This window comes from Catharus ustulatus, chromosome 12 (genome assembly GCF_009819885.2).
Source record: "Catharus ustulatus isolate bCatUst1 chromosome 12, bCatUst1.pri.v2, whole genome shotgun sequence".
Taxonomy (NCBI): domain Eukaryota; kingdom Metazoa; phylum Chordata; class Aves; order Passeriformes; family Turdidae; genus Catharus; species Catharus ustulatus.
Genome location: NC_046232.1, coordinates 2,556,244 through 2,563,925, shown reverse-complemented (window position 1 = coordinate 2,563,925; position 7,682 = coordinate 2,556,244).

Sequence of the window (7,682 nt, the reverse complement as noted above, 5' to 3'; positions counted from 1 at the left end):
AACTCTTTGTTTTCCCTGGTTTTAGGGCATTGCCAAACTTTCATACTGAGCTGAATCTTTCAGGCTGGGTGTCCAACATACACCAAGTCATCTAAACAGCCCAGGTTAAACAAGTCTGGCCTTGCTGGGATTGAAAACTGGGAAGATGTGTTGGTTTCCTGCCAAGGCTGGAAACTCCAAGGGGTGAGACTTAGGGTGCCCTGGGGATGGGGACAGGCCACTAAATGTGCCTGTCAGGAACTCTGGGCTGTGGCCAAGCTGAGGGGTATGTGAAAACCCTGCAGGTGGTGCAGGAGCCTTGGCTGTGGCGCATCCCCCATGTGGCAACAGCACTGGGAAAAGTGTTGCTGTGGCATATTGTCTTTCATTGTGCCCCTAGCGCCAGGATGGCAGGAGGGACAATGGAGCCATGCTGCCATCCCTGTGCTGTCCCTGTGCTGCCCTCCACCTTCCCTTCTTTGCCCAAAGACAAGCAGGATGGATGGAGCAGCCTCTTGCGAGGTGACACTTCATTTAGCTCTCATCCTCCCGTTATTCACGTGACTGAGGAACAGCCTTCAGAGTTCTGGCAGTTCTGGCTTTTACACAGGAGGTTGCACCCTTCAATGGGCAGTGTCATCTCCAGAAGGAGAGCATGGGTCCTGCTCGGCCAGAGGAGAGGGGAGGCTGGAGCCAGCAGGAAGTCTCCTCTGTGCCATATCCATGCTGGGATCTCCCCCAGGCTGAGCAGTATCACACAGGGTGTTTAATAATAGAGGTGTCCCTGGCTGTCCTCCACAGTGCTCAGCACTGGGAGAGCAGCAGGGAGGAGGAATGAAGTTGCAAAGAGACTGCTTTCCTACGCTTGAGGGCACCCATGGACACATACCCCAGGGTGGATGTGCAGAGGGCTGCCTGAGGGGACCCCATGGGAGCTGAGAGTGTCCTGGGGAAGGATGTGATAAGTGAACTGATAAAGAGCTTTTCCAAGCTTGCAGCTGCCACAGAGAAAGTGCCACATACAGGCTAAAGCAATGCTCATCCTACACATCCCCTTTTATGCTCGGGCATGCTCCAGCAGGCTTTGGGACTCGCAGTGCATCCCAGGCCAGCACCAGCGGCTGAGGAGCTGAGCCATGCCACGTGTGGCAAGATCGCTCACTTGTTTTTTTGGCAATCTGTTTTCTAAGTCAGAAGGTCATGTGTATGTTGGTCGTGTTGCCAAGGATTCCTCCACAAGTCCTTTTGTTTTGTTTGACAAAGTCTCCAGTGCGCAGAGGGGCTAGACATTAATAACCTTGGTGAAAATGGGACGCCATCCTCTCAGGGAGTTCGGGTTGGTGTGTTCTGCTGTGGCCAGGGGACACATCACATGGCACAGCTCAAAGCTGCCCCTTACAGACATGGCCCTCTTTGGCTGTCCAGATACCTAATGGCAAACTTTGGGAGTATTTCTCCCCTCCATACGATCCAATAATGTCTGTTAATTAGGGATGAAGATGATGTAGCAGAGGATGAGGCCTGCAGAGCCCTGTTGATGGTCAGAGTAGCTCTGGAGAGGATGGGACATGGCTCTACCTGCTTGGACATACTCTACTTAGTGGCACCTGGATGAGGGATCCAAATCTGGATCTGCTGACACCCCGAGGGGCCTGGGCCAGATCCTGGGGATGGGACCACACATGAGGGCTTAGGACACCAATAACACTGATTGTCTCTTAGTGCTCTGGGTCAAGCCACGTCCCATCCCTGCTGCTCCACATCCCTGTTGGCACCGAAGCAAATGTTCTCACCGAGCACCTGGTCAAAACCTCACTCAAACAACTGCAGAGCAGGGAAGGGGCAGGATCTGGCCTGGCAGGACTGTGCCTCCTCCCTGCTGTTGGGACAGGTCTAGTGACCATTAATGCCAGACTTTGTTAATGCCAAGTGCCAGGCACCGGAGTAGAGCTGTGTCCACTGACCAGGGGCAGTGACAGTGGGACTGTGAAGCCTCAAGCCTGTCCTCTGCCAGTGGGGCAGCTCCTGACAGTTCCAGTGAGGAAGGACAGATTCAGCTGCAGAAATCCCTCCATTACAGCTGCCATGGGACCACAGCAACCTCGGCAGCTCCCAGCTCCTCTGTGGATGAGGCAGTGGAACGATCCTGTTATCGATGAGGTTCAGCTGCACTGTGAGAATTTTAGTCCACAAGAGCACTATGGTGGTGGCTTCAGCTGCTCTTGCGGCTGAACAGTGGTGGAAGGAGCTGCAGGGGATGGACAGAGGGAAAGCCCCAGTGCTCCAATATATCCACCAGGTCTGGGCACACCTGAACCTGGAGCTGAGACAGCCTGCACTCCACACTTCAGAAAGTCCTTGTTAAAAATCAGCCGTGGATGCCCCTTGGGCAGCAGTTCAGTGCAGGAGTGCTAGAACCAGGTGTGTGCCATCCCATGCACAGGACTGAACTGGCTTTGGAGACTTTAGTTAACAAATTCTCTATAAAGGATTCCCCCTGGTTAATTCCCTCATAATTAATATGCCTGGCAGTACAAATGACATGAATGATGAAACTACAGAGATAACAGTGCACTGTTTCAGTGCTGCACAAGCAAGGAGGAGCATTGCCTTCTTTCTTCGCTATATTTCATCTTCTAGGCAAAAGAAGTGTGAGTTTTGGGGCAGACTAAAGTCCTGTCTTCATTTCCTAGATGACTAAATGACAAATCCCTCCATGAATCCTTGCTTTTTTTTCCACCAGATCGCCAGCAATGCTGCATCTGCAACCCATCAAAGTGTTTGGGTTTATTGTTCCCGCTCCTGGCTCCAAACAGACTTTTCTGTTTGGTGCTATCTTTTTATTCAAATTGTGTAAATACAAGCTCTCCTCACCCGTTTTTGGTCAGAAGCCCACTTGGTGGTTTCACGTCATGGGGCACTGCAGCTTCAGCGAAGCTCAGCTTGGGCGGTGCTGCCAGGAGCTGCTCCGAAATGCCCATAAAAGCAGCTTTGCGTCTGAGCAAACATTTGCTCACACCTCCAAGCCCTTGTCTCTCTCAGTTAGCTTCAGTTTGTCCTCCTGGGGGAAGGCGGAGTTGGAAAAGATGAGCGGTGATGTACGGAAAGGAATTAAAATTTGAAAGCACTCACTGCCGTCCTCAAAGCAGCTACTCCAGGCATGTGATGCTGGATGAACTCTGCAATTCCACTGCTGCTTGTCTCTGCCCTGCACCCACTGGGCCACCCAGTGCACAGCTCCCAGGATGGGGCAAACTGCATCCTGTGATTTGGTACCCAAATATCAGTGGTCTCTGGTACTAATCTTTCTGCCACACCTTTTATCCTCTGCCCCTTTTTGGTGCTTAGGGCTGTTGTAGCCACATGGCATTTGGTTCAATGGAAGTATCAAATCCATGGAAGGGGTTGGGAGCTCCTCTTCAGCTTGGCCTTGACCAAGTACCATCCCTGCTGTTTGGAGACAGACCAATAGATGCAGGATGGGAGGAATGGCTGGGTAGGCTCTGTATCGGGCAGAGATGCAGACTGGGAGAGGGGGAAGCACAGGAAGTGCTAGTGAGAGGTCAGCAAGGAGCTGGGCTGGGTTAGTCTGGCCAAAAGAGGTTGAACAGAGGTCTATTTGCAGCTTACACCTCCCTAGAGGGGTAGTTACAGCTATGGTGGAGTTACACTTTCCTTGATAGCGGCAGCAGATGATGTAACATGGGGCAGCAGCCACACATGGTGACTTGAGAGTCAAGACAGGTGTTAGGGAAGACTTCTTTCCTGCTGGATGGTGCAGCCTTGGGATTGACACCTGGAGAGGTGGGGTTGGTCCATGCTTAGGGGTTTTCAAGGCAGGACCAGCCTGAGCCAGTGCTAGTGACAGTCACACGGGATGTTGGATGGGTCACTTCTGAGGTCCCTTCCCACCTTCACTAGAACAAGTCTCCAGATGTTTGGATGCTGTTCCATATCAAAAGCAGCCCCAAAGCCTTCTCCTGCTTGTAGTCAAAAAGTTCTCTGAGAACTCATGAGGCCCTGTAAAGAATCTTTGGTGACACCAGCACTCAGTTTTCATGTGTCTGCCACTGGTCTGAGCTGTGACACGGTGTTGTCTGGTCTCACTGCTTGCTTGGAAATCAGTGTTCTTCCATATCCCATGATTGGTGGCCTCTTTCCAGCCAGCACAGCAAATCCCAATTCAGAATAATTAACTAGACAATTAACTGTCCTGGACAAGGACAGGAGGTGGAGAAATTGGTGCCAGTGGGAAGCAGAGGAAATCCTCCCTTCTCCATACCTCGGAAATGTTGGAAGTGGCATGGAAGCATCCTCTCTGCCCTGGGACTAGTACCAAGGCTCAGTTGTTGTCCCAGATAAGGAATGAGAAACAGCAAAAACAATCCAGCATCTCAGCCAAAGTGTGGCACTGCCTGGGATGAGCTCAGCAGGAACAGGGGCCTAAAGTGCCCCCATGACAACCACCAAGTGCCCCAAATAAAATCTGTTGCCTTTCTACAATTGGGTGAAGGAGGTCTGGGATCACAGAATGAGTGGGCAGGATGCAGGAGCCCAGCTGCAGAGAGACATCCTTCATTATCACCTTAACCAGCATCCAAAAAGCTGAAAACCTGCTTGTTCAAGAATGAGAAAGAGCCCTTGGATAATGCAAAGCTGAGAAACTGTGGGAAAACACAACACTGTCCACAGCTGACTGTCATTGCAAGTCTCACCTTGATTTCTCAGCTGATTTCAACTGTTTCTGTCTCAAGTACTTTGTTAACTCCCTTTGTAGGACCTACTAGACCAACTTTGTTGGTTGAGAGCACCTCACAGCTTTTACTCCTTTTCCCTGGTGAGGCTCTGTCATTCCCATTGTTTGCAGGCAGGACAGCATGGTTGGAGCTGCTTGTGTGGGACATTATCACAAGGCTCACTGTCAAATTGTCCACCCTGATGAGGAATTGATGTGGAAGAGGTAAGTGGATTCATCACAGCATCATCTCTGTCTTTTAACCATCACATCTTAGTGGACATGATATGGCAAGGACAAAGCTCTGGTGCAGCCCTTAGCCAGACTGCAGAGCCAGATGCTGTTGAGTGGAAGATACTTTAGGAGGAAAAGTGTTGATGTAGAAATACATCACTGTAGGACGTGGGTAAGCAAAGTCCAAACTGAAGTATCATCTGCACTTGCACTGGTTCAGCTGGTGTGACCTTGGATCACATACTCAAAGCTGAGCATCTCCAGGTGGAAGTGGAATCCTCAGCCAAAATCTCTGCAGACACATGACCATTTTCTGGTGGACTGGCTCACCTGTAGAAGCTGGTAGCAGTGATGGCTTCATTTTTCCCAAATTATGTCCATCCTTTTAAGTTCCTGGGAGGAGAAAACATCCCCTCTATGTGTAGCTGGTTGGACCATCAAGAACTCCATGTGTTGAAGCACATGCTGCAGTGCTTTGGGAGGGGAGAGGCTGCCCTGGTGTGATGTTTATGAAGATAGCAAAGGGAAAATGAGCCACAAGATATTGGGATGTAGGGATGCTACCACCACATACAACTCTAAGGGGTGGCTGTGCGAGGAGGATACTTATCTCCAGTCCAATACCATGGATTTGCCTACAAAATAAACCAGAGGTTGTGGCCATCAGTATGGTACTGACGTGGTGTACCTCTGGTATTGCCCGTGTGATGGATACAGAAACTCTTCCACTTGTGGCCAGGGTTTTCCTGCTCTGGAAGAGGCAGAATATCTCCTCTGCATGTGTGTGCAGCGTGGGGGTCCTTGGGAGTCTGATGAAAACCCTGCTGCTCCTGATTTCCACCCTTTTGTGCCTTCCTCCACTTGCCTCAGGCTTCGCACTCAGAGTCTGTAGAAAGGGAAACACCAAGCCTAAACACAGAGAAAGTGCTGTGACGTTATGCTGATTTTTGCTCAATTAGCACAGGAAGCAAATATTCCTGGTATTTGTCAGGTTGGACTCTCTTAGAGTCTTTGAGGAATGGTAGGCAACACTCTTCCTGGGAGTTATTCCTGCACAGCCTTATGGGACTGTTCCCCAGTCTTGGGGACAAAGTTATCCCCAAAGTATCCCCAAAGACTGGAGAAAGTCCTTTCTCTGATCTGGATCTGTCTGTGCTGAACTCCATGGGTAGTTTGGGGGAGCTCTTGCTGTGGTGCTCAGAGATGGTATGTGAAGTCTCTCAAAAACCCATTAAAACCCAAAAAGCATTAAAAAAATGAATTGGGGTTTTTTAGTAAAAAATTGGGAGTTTTCTCCCCTCATGCAGGACCTGGCAGGGATCAGGCTCCCTGGCTTAGCAGCTTATTACAAAGGCTTGGAAAAAGAAGTGGTCACTGCCTCTGTATGAGGACTCTATACACAAACCCTCTGTGCCACATGCAAACAGCTGCTGCTGCTAAAAGCCATAACCTAGGAAGCAGGGGAACATAAAGGTGATGTTTCATCCCCTCTGACACACCTCCTGTGATGGAATTTCTTGGCCCCACATGCACTTGGCCTCTCGGTGATGGTGTTTCCTGTATTGCCTTTCTGGTGCCAGACTAAGAGTGCTGTGGTTTGAGGATGGCTGAGTTCAGGGTTGCATTTTTACACAGTGCCTCTCTGTAGCCAGGTGGCAAATCGAGTCAGAAGCTGGGGCTTGAACAGGGCAGTGGACCTAAGTGTGGTAGGAACCCAGCCAGGCTCACACCTCTTCACAACATGCACATGAGCAAAACTGTACTATCCCTGAGCTCCTGCTGGAAAGAAATGGTCACTGAGAGACAGGTGCGGACTCAGACTTTGAAGTGACAGTCAGTGCCTTGAGGACACGCAGGTGTCTCTTGCCAGGCCAATGGAGGACAGGGAACACACTTGGCTTTTGCAGTGTGAGAGGGCTGTGGGACCCCCAGGGCAGGGCAGGGCAGGGCAGGGCTGATGTTTCCCCGCTCTCACCTGGCCTCAGTGCAGGGGAAGCAGCACAGACTGGGCATAAGAAATGCTGGTTAGGATAACAGAGCTCAGATCCCTGGACATCTCTCACTTGGTAGGTTGACCCAAGCTCTTGGGGTTTTACACTTATGCTTCACAGAGGAGCCAAGCTGGGGGATGCAATGTGGAGGAATAGGCTACATATTCCATTTTCTGCGCATGTTATCCAACCACAGGCCGTGCTTTAGGATGTGGCCAATTGGGCACCCATGTGGGCAGGGAGAAAGGAAAGAAGATGGATAACAAGGGTGGTGAGGTCCTGGCTCAGGTTGCTCAGAAAAGGTGACTGCCCCATCCCTGGAAGTGTCCAAGGCCAGGTTGGATGGGGCTTGGAGCAACCTGGGATAGTGGAAGGTGTCCCTGCCCATAGCAGGGGGTTGAATGAGATGAAATTTAAGGTCCCTTCCCACCCACACCACGCACAGATTCCATGATTCTGTGGCTCAACGCTGCTCCTCCTCCCAGGCACAAGAACAGGGCTTTGCACGGGGCGCACAGCTATGTCCGTGAGGATGGCTGTGGGGCTGACCTGGCAGGTGGAACCAGGCTGTTATCCTCAAGAGACCGGGGATACTGTCGGGGCAGATTTGCGACTGCTCTCCTGAGGCTCAGGGCCGCTGTCCCGGGGTTACAGATCCCCGTCCTGAGCTCTGAGGGCTGCTGTTCTTGAGGCTCGGGGCTCCCATCGGAGGTCACAAAGGTGCAGTCCCGGGGCTCTCGGAC